The sequence below is a fragment of the Pteropus medius genome, unplaced genomic scaffold (genome assembly GCF_902729225.1).
Source record: "Pteropus medius unplaced genomic scaffold, Ma_sr-lr_union100, whole genome shotgun sequence".
Classification (NCBI taxonomy): domain Eukaryota; kingdom Metazoa; phylum Chordata; class Mammalia; order Chiroptera; family Pteropodidae; genus Pteropus; species Pteropus medius.
This window is the reverse complement of record NW_024355695.1, coordinates 836038-851957: the sequence shown is the minus strand read 5'-3', so window position 1 is coordinate 851957 and position 15920 is coordinate 836038.

The window sequence follows — 15920 nt, the reverse complement described above, 5'->3', positions numbered from 1 at the left end:
AGTCACCTGAGGTCTGGCTGAAGAGAAGCCCTATAACTAGAGAGAAACATAAGAGGTCACCTTGAAACTGGTAGGAGGGGTGGAGATGTGATATGGCCCAATCTCACAACCGCATGCAGCAATCAAGAATCAGGAGAAAGAGAGAATCTCCTCCCCCACCTGAGAAGTGAAGGATCCCAGCCCCACACTGGGCTCCACAGCCTAGGGTTCCAGTGCTGGGAAAAGAAGTCTCCACAACATTTGTCTGTGAAAACCAGTAGAAATTGTGGCTGAGTGAGATAGAGGGCAGTGGGATTTTCAAGCATTCGTCTTAAAGGACCCACACCAGGATTTACATGCTGATGGACTCACTAGCTCTGAGCTCTAGCACTGGGTTAACTTTTTGAGGGGTTCCAGGAATATACGAGGAGACACTGAGTTGTAATGTTTTAGAGCAAGGACTGGAGGGTTGGCTCTCTCTGAGACAAAAGAGCTGGCACTATCCATTGTTCCTTTGTTGAGCCATTCCCCACTCCCAACACACAAATGTCCCTATGTCTCCATTAACCTGGCTAACACTGGTCACTCCACTCAAGGGATTCCCTGACACTCTACCTCTCCCAAGTTGCAGGTCCACCCAAATTGCCTCTGTGGTTTATTCGATATAAATGGCCTGTCTTTGCTCTTGTTGAAGACTTCCCTAAAATCTCTCAAAAGTTCACAAAACCCAAAGAAGTAGCATCTGTCTTCAGTGTGCCCTGTACCTCTTGCTAAAAGGTCCCAAGACCTGCATTAGTGGCAGCTGGCCTCGGTTCCTGACTTGGCCTCTCGAGGCACCTAGAAGTTTAGTATGTGTGGCAGCCATCTGCAGATTCCTTGATGACTCTTACCAGGTGGTCCTGGAAGTGCACAGGCTATAGCTAAACTTGGTCTGCAGCTGGATCCCTCCCAGGAGGCTCTTGGGTCTGCACACACAGTTGCCTGCTTCAACTAAATCCAGAGTACCACCCAGGCCTGCATCTGAGGAAAACACACCCAAAGAGCAGACTGGCCAGGCACTAGAGACCTGCTTAAGTAAATTTTGTTTTGTAGGGTCAGCCTCTTACCAGTCACTCATCACAACCATACAAACATCAACCAAGGCTTAACTATAACAGGAGGGCACCTTAAGCACCTCACTCAAGTGATCAGGGAAGACTGTGCCACTGGGCTCCACAAAACACCTAGGCCATTCTACTAAGACTGGGAGACATAGCACCTTACCTAATACATAAAACAAAAATAAGTAGGCAGCCAAAATGGGAAGACAAAGAAACATGTCACACATGAAAGAAGACAACAAAACTCCAGAAAAAAATACTAAACAAAATGGAGATAATCAATCTACCAGATTCAGAGTTCAAAACACTAGTTATAAGGATACGCAATGAACTTAAGGAAAGAGTAGATGAACTCAGTGAGAACTTTAACAGAGATAGAAAACATAAAAATGGAAATAGAAAACATAAAAAGGGATCCAGTTAGAAGTGAAGGATATAATATCTGAGAGGAAGAGTACATTAGAGGGAATCAACAGAGTGGCTAAAGTAGATGATAGAATCAGCAATTTAGAGGATGGGGTAGTGGAAGACACCTAATCAGAATAGCAACAAGAAAAAAAAATCTAAAAAAAATGAAGATAGTTTAAGGAGCCTCTGGGACAACATCAAACGTAACAATAATTGCATTATTGGTATAGCAGTAGGAGAAGAGAGAGAGCAAGGAATTGAAAACCTATTTGAAGAAATAATGATGAACAGCTTCCCTGACCTGGTGAATGAAATAGACATACAAGCCCAGGAAGTTCAGAGAGTTGCAAACAAAATGAACCCAAAGAGGTCCACACCAAGACACATCATAATTAAAATGCCAAAGGTTAAATACAAAGAGAGAATCTTAAAAGCAGCAAGAGAAAAGCAATTAGTTACCTTGAGAGCTCCCATAAGACAGTCAGCTGATTTCTCAACAGAAACTTTGCAGGCCAGAAGGGATTGACAGGTCATCTTTAAAGTGATGAAAAGCAAAGACCTACAAACAAGATTACTCTACCAAGCAAAGCTATCATTTAGAATCAAAGGACAGATAAAGAGCTTCCCAGATAAGAAGAAGCTAAAAGAGTTCATCACCACTAAGACAGTATTAAAGGAAATTTTGGAGGAACTTCTTTAAGAAGAAAAATAAATGTATCGAAAAATATGAATAAAAAATGGCAATTACTACATATCTATCAACAAGTACTTCAAATAAAAAAGAATTAAATGTTCAATCAAAAGATAAGGTGGCTGAATGGATAAGAAAACAAGACCCTTACATAGACTGCCTACAAGAGACTCATTTCAGATAAAAAGACATGACAGATGGAAAGTAAAGGGATTGAAAAAGATATTTCATGATGGATCTCAAGAGTATCATGCCGAGTGGAATAAGTCAGTTAGAGAAAGTCAATTGCCATATGATTTCACATACATGCAGAATCTAAAGAACAAAATAAACAAACAAACAAATAACAGAGAAAAAAACTCATAGATTCGGAGAACATCGTGAGGGTTACCAGCTGCTAGGTGGTTTGAGGGTATCAGTGAAAAAAAGGGAAGGGATTAAGAAGTGCAAATTTATAGTTACAAAATAGTCATAAAGATATAAAGCATAGCATAAAGAATTTAGTCAATAATATTGTAGTAACTATGTACTGTATCAGAGGAGACTAGATTTATTGGGGTGACCATTTTGTGAGTTATATAGATGTATAATCACCATGTCATACTCCTGAAACAAATACACAATTGTATGCCAACTATAATTGAAAAATAAAAATATTAGAAAAGAAGATATATCTAAAATAATAATAATAATAATAATAATAATAATAATAAATATCTTCCTTGTGTTTAGCATTTGCTCAGTGCAATTATTTAATATCAAAATTCTAGATAATGATTATCACTTGAAAAGGATTAGGAAGACCATTTTAAGCAATGAAGTTGAATGACAAATGCATGGAACTAGGTTTATGAAAAAGAGTATAAAGTATATTTAGAGGTCAGTCGGGAAAAGCCTCTATATTGATGGCAGCATTTATAAAAAAGACTAATGGGAGACCAGATTGGGGATACATGTATCGAGGATAAGAAATTAGAACGCTATACTGTAAGCAAAAGGGAGTTTGAAGTAACTGTCTTCTAAGATAATGACAAGTTTACAGTATATTTTGTGGCAATTCTATAATTTCAATGATTCTATAATTTTGTGGCTATAATTTCAAAATATCAGGTAAATCTTTAGTTTTTACCAACTGCTATGGACTGAATTATGTCTCCCTTCCCCTAAACTCATAGGTTGAAACCTTAATGCCCATGGTGATGGTATTTAGACAGAGGGCCTTCGGAAAGAAATAAGGTTTAGATGAGGTAGGCATGAGAGTAGATACTTCATGATGGAATGAGTGTCCTTATGAAAAGAGAAAGAGACCAGAGCTATCTGTCTTTTATCTATGCTAAGACATAGTGAGAAAACATCAGTCAGTCTACAATGCAGAAAGAGAGCCCTCAACAGAAAGCAACCAGCTGGTGCTTTGACCTATGACTTCCAGCCTTCAGAACTGTAAGAAAATAAATTTATGTTGTTTAAACTGCTTAGTCTATAATATTTTTGTGGTAGTCCAAACAGACTAAGATACCAACCACTGATAAATAATTGTGTTTAAAAATCATGTATTTAAAAAATAAATAAATAAATGGTGTCCTGGTACAGCATGAATTTGTAGCTGCAATTAACATTAAGCAGTGAGTCTCAGGGTATCAAATAGTTTTGCTTTCTGTGTGATAGACATTAACAATCTGACACAATGTAATCAGTAAACACCTATCCGGAGAATACTGATAAAGAAAAGTATGCTCTCAGAGCAGAAGTTGTCCTCAAGAATCCCTGCTTTTGATAAGCAGATATGCCAGGTGACCATAATCACCAATCTATTTATGCAACCAAGATACAAGAATGGGAAAAGTAGAGCCCCAAGAAAAGGAACTCAAAACCAGTGAAAAATTTTTAGAAGCAAGGCAAAAAGAAAGAAATGATGACAGAATAGTTAGAGTTTCATCCATTCACTCATTTATTCATTGAACAATCATTTATTTTTCACTCGTGCCTTCTACTTAGTAAAGGCCATTTTTGCATTCAAGGAAAACTGTATGCAATCTTAAGTGAGTCAAAAAGATAACACCAAAAGGCTCACAGATAAGGGTATGTCCTTTCAATTTATGTAAGTAGATAACCAAGCGGATAAAATAAGACATCTTATTTTGAAAGAGGTAAGTCTTCACAAAAAAAAAAAAGTGAAAGACCCCTCTGATGACTGAATATCAAGTTGTCATGAGTGATTTTTATATGGTCAGAGAAGTTTAAGTATAAATACTGAAATCGAACTATTTTTGATCCTGAGAAAATATTAAATAGCGATATATCTTTAACTCTTCTTGAACTTTTACCAAAATGCACAAATCTGTATATGACTTTAAATTCTGCTATAGTTTATTTTCTATTTAATTATTATACTTTAACAAATAAATATGCTCAGTTGTTCAATAAGGACTCCTTGTGGCCTTGAAATATGATGCGTGTAAAAGCATGACTCCTTTAGCCAGAACCATGGAGTGTAATTGTTCCAAATACAAAGCTACTATTATAACATGGTAAGAGGTGATCCTAGTTGGAGGCCAACTACTTAGGCATAAATGGTGTTTTTCTATCATTTCAAAATGCCATTGAAAGCAAACAACTAGATATTTTGAAGACAACCAGTTTATAACCATTATTTCACTGAAAATAGATAACTGCTTTTCAGTCAATTGGAGTGATTCTGTCAGTCATTGTAAATTTTTGGAACTACTCATATTTTATTACCTTTGGCATACATATTTTCAAATATACTCTGCATAGTCAGTGTATTTAGAAGAGAGAGTCTAATAAAGCCCTTATATGTTTATAGGTGTATAATTTTACATTTCAAAAGTATTTTATGTATACTTTCTCATATGACCTGCACTAAAGTCTTTGAATATTTTTTTCTCATTTTATAGGTATGTTAACTGATGCTCAGAGAAGTTAAGTGGTTCACCCAAGGTCACATAGTACATGATGCCACTAGAATTCAGGCATCTAATTCTCAGTCCAGTGCTGCTTCCATTTCACCAAGTTGAGCATTTCTTTTCTCAAAGAATATTAAAAAGATTGTACCTTGAATTCTCTTCTTTAGAAAGACTTTACTTTTTTGCTCTTTTCTTCATTAATCTTCATATTTCTTCATGTCTCTTAAATCATGGCGTTCTGTCACTGTCACCAACACCCAGAGTTTTATGCTTCTCCCGCCAAGGTAGAACAACAGCTTTCTTCAGAGAAAAATTCTTATAGGCAATTTTTTTAATGGCGTTTGTGAGAGGAATATTCTTGAAAGAGTAGTTCATTATTAAGATACTGTTAGTCTGTTCTGATGACAAGGATAAGATGTGGACTATTCTGGATAGAAAAGAAAAGTTGTGTAAATCAGTGTCATATTCTTCAGGTAATCAGTTGGCTGAGTTTTTAAAACCGCAGTTATAGAGGGTTGAACAGAACAGGGTTACCCATAAATCCTAAGTGTGCTAATTGATTGGCATGAGGATCTGGATCTCTTAGGAAACTATATGGAAAGTGATAAAGATGAGTAGTCATAGAGATCAGCATTGTTCAATAGAAACTTATGGTAAGCCATATATGTAATTTTACATTTTTGAGTAGGTACACTTAAAAAATGAAAATAAACAGATAAAAATAATTTAATAATATATTTCATTTAAATCATTATATCCAAATATTATAATTTTAACATGCAATAAGTATTTAAAATTATTAGTGATATATTTTACATTTTTTAGTAGTAAGTTTTGAAATCTGGTATTTTGCACTTATAGAACATATCAGTTTAAATCAACCATATTCAAGTATTTAATAGCCACATATACCCAGTGTTTAGTATATTTGACAGAAAAGCCTGGAACTTTTACTGAAGACTATTTCAGGTATGGTCATGGAAATACTGACTTGCTACTATCATTTGGAAAGGATGAAGGCGCAATTTCATGCCTCTACATAAATGAGCATTCATTTAAAGTGTGGATAGATGTGGACTAAAGCAGGGTTTCTCATCTGCAACACTACTGAAATTTTTTGGCAGATAACTTTATGTTGTGGGGGGCTCTACTGTCCATTAAAGGATATTTAACTGTATGCCTGGCCTCTGCCCACTAGATATCAGTAGGACTCTCTCTATTACTAACAACCAAAAGTGCCTTCAAAATATGCCAAATGTCCCCTGGGGGTTAGGGGGGAACAACCCCTGAAGTCTAACATCCTAGGAATTTCATCTTTGCAGGAGAATTACAATCATTTTCTGTCTTATCTAGACTCTGGCAGTAAATATTTCTTTCCAATAAAATTAATTGAAGGGGGACAAATTGTAACTATGTACTAGTCTTCCTGTCAACTTAACATACATAGAGATCAATACTATATTCAGATTTTCCTAGAAATAAATATGTTGAGGCCAAATCTGGCTTATCACTGAACATGTGGCATAACTGGTACTTAAAGACAGAGACTGTGACTTTCTATAAGCAGGATAAACACAATCAAAGGGAGAGTAATCTATAGTAAAGAATCCAAAAGTCCTAAGCCATTGATCTTTTTTGTTTTTTTCCAGAAAAGCAACAACAAAATGTTAAAGATAGTTTGAAAAGGAACATGGAGAAGGGCTAGATTGAGAATAGCCTGAATTTCCAGAGTTCATATTCACTACTGAGTCCCAACTCACTAGTAATCAATGGACTCCAAATTAAAATATTTATTTTACATATCATATTGAAAAAATAAAAATAATGATAATAATTAAGGAAGAGGAGGATGTGGAGAAATAAAATACATGATAGACTAGCAATGAGACTTTATATTGGTACAATATTTCTGGAGGTTAATTCAGCAATAATTATCAACTTTTTTTAAATGGGCATATCTTCTAATACAATCCACATCTAAGAAAGTTTCCTATTGGAATTACAAATATAGGTATAGATATAGCTATTTATTGTAATGTCAATTATAATTGTGAAAAAAACAGAAATGGCCTATATGCTCATCATTAGGGAGTTAATTAAATAAATTATGGTACATCTATTTAATTGAATGTATAGGATCATTCAAAACTATGATGGCTATTTATTTATGTTAACATAGAAAGATGTCTGAAACATATGCAAAAAATTCAGTTTATATAAAAATGTATCTAGTATTATCTCATTGTTTTATTTAAAAATACCTGAAATATATAAATATAAATATATATGAATGTACATACACTACATGGCAAAAATTTTGAGAAAAATACATTTATCATCATGGTCTCCCTAGATTTCCAAGCATATCACATTAAGAACTCCTGCCACACCAAATTTCCAACTAAGTTTGGTGTTGAACTTTATTTACAGTTTGAAGCTATTTTCCTCTGTTCTTCCTTCTTCAAATCTTGCACACTCTAGTATTTTTAGAGCTAAAAGTTCTATTAATTTTTCTTTCCAAATCTTTAATAAATATTAGCACCAATATAATTTTTTATACATAGAGTTTCTACTATATGCTAAGACAGAAATAATTCAGTAAAATTATTTTCTTATTACCCAAATATCTTGTACACAATGACATGGACTTTATATGCATGTAAGTTGAGGAAAATTTTAAGATATTCATAGCTAGCTATTGAGTCAATCCATGTTGACAAAGAGAACAGCTGAAATTGCCAAACATGAATTTATTTGACTATGCTCCACTGGATACATGGACCAGAACATAAAGGTTATCACTATCATTTTAGCACAAATTATTTTTTACAGCACATTTGGGAATCACTAAAAAATTCTGCTTCAATCAAATAGGACTGTCAATACCTGCATTTTTAGACTTTCTATGTCATTGGCAGGTATTAAATTATGTCATTTACATTGAATTTGGCCTTGGCGTTTGTAGGGAATAATCTTGCAAGCCTTTTCAACTAAATTCGATGTCATTGATTTAACTGAAATATATAAATTCAATAGGACTAGCCCTGTACTTTTTAGCCCAAATGTATTTCCAAATGCACCTTCCCCATAAAATATCACCTCCCATAAATTTCAATACTTCCCTTGCAGGTTGTAGGCAGGTTTACATTTAGTAAAAGACATTTTCAATTGAGTTTAATTTGCTTTAAGGTACTCTGATGGTACAATCGAATACTTTATAAGCTCAGTTTATCCTTCATTTATACATTGTTAAACATTCTGGGATTCATTTTGTTTATGGCTATAATCACAAAAGGCCTGTTCTAATGGTTCTCAGTTGAGTATTCAGAGAAAAGATCTTTTCTCTGAGGAAAAACAGTATCCTTAATACATTATAAGATTCAGCTTAGAATATCTATATGGCTAATCTCATTTCAAGGAGAAAGTCAACTTTTTCATTTAAACTGAATAGATATTAGTTCATTAAAAACAAAGAAACAAATAGATCTTTGAAAGATTTCACATGCATCCCCAGTACATTTCCCAAAGACAGTTTAAAACATTTTTAAAGAAGTGTATTTTATGTTTGAAGTTAATTATCTCTTTGAGGTAAGAACATATTTTAGTAAATTCAAGAAAAGTTTACTAATTCATGTTCATTGCTGGGAATTGGTGATGTAAAAAACAAAGTAGCCAAGAATGTGGTCTTGTCTTCCTCATTGTAGAGGAAAAGCAGCAAATTAGTGTTAAATCTTTATTAAAACATTGCAAAACGCACAAGCAAATTTCCTGTTACATATTTGAAAATAAAAATATAATAGCGCAACATTACCTGCCACTAAATCTGTGCAAAGCAAAGCAGGACTGGTATTGCCTTATAGGTAACTTAATGGTGACTTAAAGATTATAAGCTGGCCAAATGGAATTAGGCCAATGTCTAAATCTTTATTATGCTTTTTGTTAAAATATAGCGACTCCATATGGAAATGGCTTACCCAATCCTTCTAAACTTACTAAGTTTCCAACACACATTTCTATTCTGTTGGTGCTTATTTCATGTGTGATAATCAACCAGCTAACCTAAATTGAATATTCAAGTCAAAACACTTGGGAAACATATTTGAATTTATAAGGCAAAGCATCAGACTTTGATAAGCCATCCCCTCAAAAAGTGATTTTTTTTACATTCAAACATATTAATTTTTAAAAACTTAACTGAACATTTGCATAGCTAGTAGATAAAAGAGTCATAATTTTCTTGTCAATAAATCTTTTGATTTTTATGTCTTGATAAAGCAGATTTTGAATTCTACATCAGAATCCTATAGAAGTATGAGATACACACACACACACACACACACACACACACATATACTAGATAAAAACTTGTGTGAGATCATAACTATTTTTGTGCATATAAATACCTTTATTGTCAAAAATAGTGAGAGGGTAATTAGAGAGAGGAGGAAAAGAGAAAGAATGCTGAGATATTAAAGATAAAAAGGACTATAATTGGTTATGGAGACCTGATTTCAACCACTCAGAATAAGTCATTGTCTGTTTTCCTTCTGACACCCGCTAAGAAACAGATTTCATGGACTCTGTTGTTCATTATTTCCCATGTTTTAGCATAGTGATATTTGAAGCTTTTTCTTCTGTCAAAATAATTTCAGTTTTAGCCCATACATATCTTTTCAGGTATCTTCCAACAATAAATCATATTAAAATTGAGCAACATCTTTTCATAACTATTAAATGTAATCGAAATGAAATATTACCTCTTCTCTAGAGCAAAACAACTCAATTTCCATATCAAGTCTCCTCAGAGGATTTAATTCTATTGTTTAAAGATTAGCTTTTACTATTCCCAAATAATTTATCAGACAACTTATATCTGCTTGAAAATACGATGAGTCAAAACTGCACCAACTATTACTGTAAGTATATTCCACTCTCTTTCAGCATCCTTATTATGCCTGTGGTCTTAATTATTATATCTGTGCTTTTGGCTTCTAGTTTTGATCTTCTGTACAAGCATTAGTTTTGTAGTTTCATCTGTTTACTGGATATTGTTCCTTGACTATTTTAATGTCATTTGCTGGATCTAAAAGAAAATGCCTTTTCTTTACTCAAATAAGTCCTCTCCTCCTTATTAATCCCATAGTTGTATTAATGAGATTTTCATATTCCCAGTCATCCAAGGTCATCCAGAAGGACAAATTATAACCTAGCATGTCTCCAAAATTCCGTGGAACAAGGTTAGGCTGTAAGGGCAAGAGAGAGGTTGGAGACCATACAGTTTCTAACATGAGCCAGAAAAATAACAGCTAGGTTGGCTAGATCAAACACCATCTGTGATTTGCTATTGATGGTGTCAGCATTTAGTACACTGAAAGTAACATCTCAGAAAGATATTTCAAATTGCAAACTATCTAAATCCTAGCAATTGTATAAGGTAGAACACTTGAGTGTGTTGATCCAAGATAGTATTTAAAAAAAGAGATAAGAGATTTTGGAGAGGAAACATGGTGGAGTGAGAGATGTCCTCATTCTTAAATCTTGAAACAAAAATAAGCTGAACATCTAAAACTCAACAAAAAACACCCCAACTGCACACCAGCATGCCTGAGCGTAGGATCTGATCATAAGAGCTACCACATGTCAGAACCCTGGGTGTCAAGCAGTGGACTGAGAGAAATAGGGGGAGGGGGAGGGGAAAAAGTGTGGTGACTTCCCATATCAGCCCTGCCTGGGAGACTTCTGAGTTCAGTGCAGCTGGTGGCAGGGTCCAGTCATCGGCTCAGAAAGCAGAGAAGCTGAAGGCAGAGAAAGAATAGTTGATTTTTAATGGCAGAGATTGCAAAATTGAGGCTGAGCTGCAACCTCAACCTCTAACCCAGAAGGCCCCTCCATGCATACCCTCCATGATAACCGCGGAGCCCCAGGAGAATCTGAGCAAACACTACCAAAACTGTTGCTAACAATGATAGGGACTGAAATTGAGGGTAGTGAGCATGATTAAATATCTACAAGAAAATAAAGGCATTATTAAGGCTTTATATAAAGCAGGGATCCGAGAAAGTTACACACCACCTACTGGAAATAAAAACAAAAGTGCCTTCTATGCAACAGGCTAAAGAGAGACCTTTATATAAAAATTCTTTCTGGAAAAAAAGCAGACTATATTTCCATTAATGCCCAGGTGGAGAAATAGTCCATTAAACACCATGAACAACCAAGGTGACAAGGCATCTCGGAAAGAAAGAGTAAAATCTCCAGAAAATGAGCTTACAGACTTAGAAATGTGCAACTTAAATGAAAGAGAATTCAGGGTGGTACTTCTGAAAAATCTCAGTGAATTCTGAAAAGAGTCATATCAACAATTTCAGGAATTGAAAAAACAACTAGATGAGCAGAGCAAGGAGATTGACCCATCAAAAAGAATCAATAGAACTTCTGCAGATGAAAAATACACTGCAAGAGTTGAAAAATGAAATAGCAAGCTTGGGAAATAAAGTCGACCAAATGGAGGAAAGGATCAGTGAAATCGAAAACAGAAATCTAGAAATAAATCAGAAGGAAGAAGAGAGAAACTGGAGAATGAAAAATAATGAAAGAGAAATACAAGAACTAGCTAATACCAACAGGAGAGGAAACAAAAGAAAAATGGGCATTCTCGAAGGAGAAGAAAACAAGCAGGGGAGAGAAAGCATTTTCAGACACATAGTTGACAAAAATTTCCCAAATCTAAGGAAGGAGTTGGAAATTGGAATGCAAGAATTCCACAGAATACCCAATTGTCTCAATTCAAAAAGGCCTTCATTAAGACACCTTGTATTAAAATGACTAAAAATCAATGACAAGGCAAAATTGTCAAGGCAGCCAGGAGAAGAAAATGGTAGCTTATAAAGGAAAACCCATTAGATTATCCTTGGACTTTTCAGCACAAAACTTATAAACCAGAAAGGAATGGAATCAAATATTCAAACTATTAAGTGAAAGGAACTACCAGCGAAGAATAATATATCCAGCTAAGCTCTCCTTTAGATATGAAGGAGAAATTAAGACCCTTTCAAACATACAAAAATTGAGGGAATTCTCCAATACAAGGCCTGCACTATGGAAAATACTGGAAGGGATCATCTCACCCGAAACAAAATGACAAATAATAATAATAATAATAATAATAATTAGGAGTAAATTGCCTATCAGGCAAATAAAAGCAGAGGAGTGCAAACTTTATTAAGAACAGGGCATTATAAGCTTAAACAATGAGAAGAGAATTACTATAGCAAGATAATAATGAATGGTGAGCATACATGGGGACAGATTGAGATAACAATGACTGAAAAGAGGAGGATTCAAAGGATTCGCAAAGGGGAATGGAGATAAGGCACGAGCAAAAGAAAATGGGTGACATATATATATATATATATATATATATATATATATATATATATATATATATATAACTGTTCTTTATGTATTCATAATGGTAATCACACACCAAAGATTCAGAACTGAAGTATATAACATAACACAAGAAAAACCAGAGGCAAAACCCACAAAAGCCAACCAAAATAAAGAAAACAGAAACACAAGGACAAGGAGGTAATGGAAACAACGAGCTACCAGAAAGCAAAAGATACAATGGCTATAAGAAGACCTCATATTTCAAGAATCACTCTAAATGTGAATGGGCTGAACTCACCAATAAAAAGGCACAGAGTTGCAGAATGGATCAAAAAACAAAACCCAACCATATGCTGCCTACAGGAGACACATCCTAGTTCTAAAGATGAAAATAGACTCGAAGTGAAAGGATGGAAAATCGTATTTCAAGCAAATGGCATTCAGAGAAAAGCAGGAGTAGCAGTGCTAATATCGGATAAAATAGACTTCAAAATAAAAAAGGTAAAAAGAGATACTGAGGGACATTTTATAATGATAAAGAGAATTATGCACCAAGAAGACATAACACTTATTAATATTTATGCTCCAAATCAGGGAGCTCCGAAATAAGTAAAGCAATTACTAACAGAACTAAAGGGAGAAACAGACCAAAACAGTATCATAGTAGGAGACATAAATACCCCACTGTCATATATGGACAGATCATTCAAAAAGAAAATCAATAAGGAAATAACATCCTTACATGACACATTAGACCAACAGGACATAATTGACATTTACAGAGCCTTCCATCGTAAAATAACTGCTTATACATTCTTCTCTAGTGCACATGGAACATTGGAAAGAATCTACCACAAACTGGGGCACAGAGATAGCCTCACCAAATATAAGAGGGTTGAAATCATACCAACCATATTGTCTGATCATAGTGCTTTGAAACTAGAGATCAACTGTAAAAAGAAATGAAGAAGAACCACAAATACATGGAGATTAAACAACATACTACTAAAGAATAACTGGGTTAGAGAAGAAATAAAAAGAGAGATTAAGAGATATATAAATACATTAAAAAAAGATAATGATAGTATAATACATCAAAACTTTTGGAATAATGCAAAAGCAGTCAAAAGGGAAAGTTCATATCATTACAGGCCTATCCCCAAGAACAAGAACAAGCCCAAATAAACAATGTAATGCTTCATCTTAAAAAAGAAGAAAAGGAAGAACAAATGAAACCTAAAGTCAGGAGAAGGAAAGAAATAATCAAAATTAGAGCAGAATAAATGAAATTGAAAACCAAACCAAAAACAAACAAACAAACAAACAAACATAGAAAAAATAAATACAACAAAGAGCTGGTTCTTTGAGAAGCTTAATAAAATTAACCAAGCTCTGACTAGACTCAGTAAAGAAAGAAGAGAAAGAATACAAATAAACAAAATTGAATATGAAAGAGAAGAAATTATGAATGACATCATAGAAGTACAAAGGATCATAAAAGAATATTATGAAAAAGCATATAACACCAAATTTAATAACCTAGAAGAAATGGACCACTACTTAGAAAAATACAACCTTCATAGACTGAATCAAGAAAAACTAGAAAATCTAAATAGACAGATCATCAGTATGAATATTGAAACAGTCATCAAAAAACCTACCAAAGAGGATTTAACACTTATTGTCTCCAAACACTTCTAAAAAATTAGAGGAGGCAATATTTCCCGACTAATTTTATGAGGCCAATATTATCCTGATACCAAAACCTGATAAGAATAACAAAAAAAAAAAAAGAAAACTACAGACCAATTTCTTTCAAAAACGCAGAAGTAAAAATCCTAAATAAGATACTAGAGAACTGAATACAGCAACATATTAAAAAGATTATATACCACTATCGAGTGGGCTTCATCCCAGCGACACAGGGATGGTTCGACATATACAAACCAATTAATGTGATACACCACATAAATTAAAAAATAAGAATCATATGATCATATCAATAGATGCAGAAAAAGCCTTTGACTAGATACAGCATCCATTTATGACCAAAACACTTAACAAATAGGTAGAGAAGGAAAGTGCCTTAATATAATAAAGGCCATATATGACAGACCCTCAGACAACATTATATCAAATTGTGAAAAACTAAAAATCTTCCCTCTAAGATCAGGAACAAGGCAAGGATGTCCACTATTGCCACTGTTACTCAATATAAACTTGGAGGTCCTAGCAAGTGCAATCAGACAAGAGAAAGATATAAAAGGCTTCCAAATAGGAAATGAAGAAGTCATATTGTCACTATTTGTGGATGACATGATTCTCTATATAGAAAACCCTAAATACTCCAAAAGAACACTACTAGAACTAATAAGCAAATACAATAAAGTTTCTAGATACAAATCCACATTCAAAAATCCATAGCATTCCTACACTCTAATAATGAAGCGTCAGAGAAAGAAGTAGAAAAAATAATTCCTTTTGCAATTGCAAAAAAAAAAAAGAAAGAAAAGAAAAAAAAAACTAGGAATAAATTTAACACAACACATGAAGAACCTATATAATGAAAACTACAAAACCCTATTAAAAGAAATAAAAAGAGGATACAAAAATTTGGAAAGATATTTTGTGTTCTTGGATTGGAAGAATCAACATAGTTAAAATGACCATATTATCTACAGCATTATACAGATTTAATACAATCTCAATCAAAATTCTATTAGCTTTTCTTTAAAGAAATAGAACAAAATCATTAGATTTGTATAGAAGCACAAAAGACCCTGAATTGCCAAAGACATCATGAGAAAAAAATGGAGCTGGAGGCATTACTTTGCCTGACTTCGAATTATACTACAAAGTGACAGTAATCAAAATGGCATGGTATTGACAGAAAAACATACATGCGGACCAGTGGAACAGAATCGGGAATCCAGAAGTAACTTTATATTTACATGGACAAATAATTTTCGACAAAAAAAAAAAAAATCCAAAAACATACAGTGGAGAAAGGAATGCCACTTTCATAATTGTTGCTTGGAAAACTGAAAAGCCACCTGCAAAAAATGAAAGTAGACTGTTGTCTATCACCACACACCAAAATTCACTCAAAATGGATTAAGGACTTGAATATAAGACCTGAAACAATAAAATGCATAGAAGAAAACATAGGAACTAAATGCAAGGACCTTGGACTCAAAGAGGATTTTATGAATTTGACCTCAAAAGCAAGGAAAGTAAAAGCTAAAATAAATGAATGAGACTACATCAAACTAAAAAGCTTCTGCTCAGCAAAAGAAATCGTCTACAAGGTAAAGATAGAACCATCTGACTGGGAGCATATATTTGCAAGCAATGCTTCTGATAAGGGCCTAATATCCAAAATATACAAAGAACTCATACAACTCAATAACAATGAAAAACAAATAA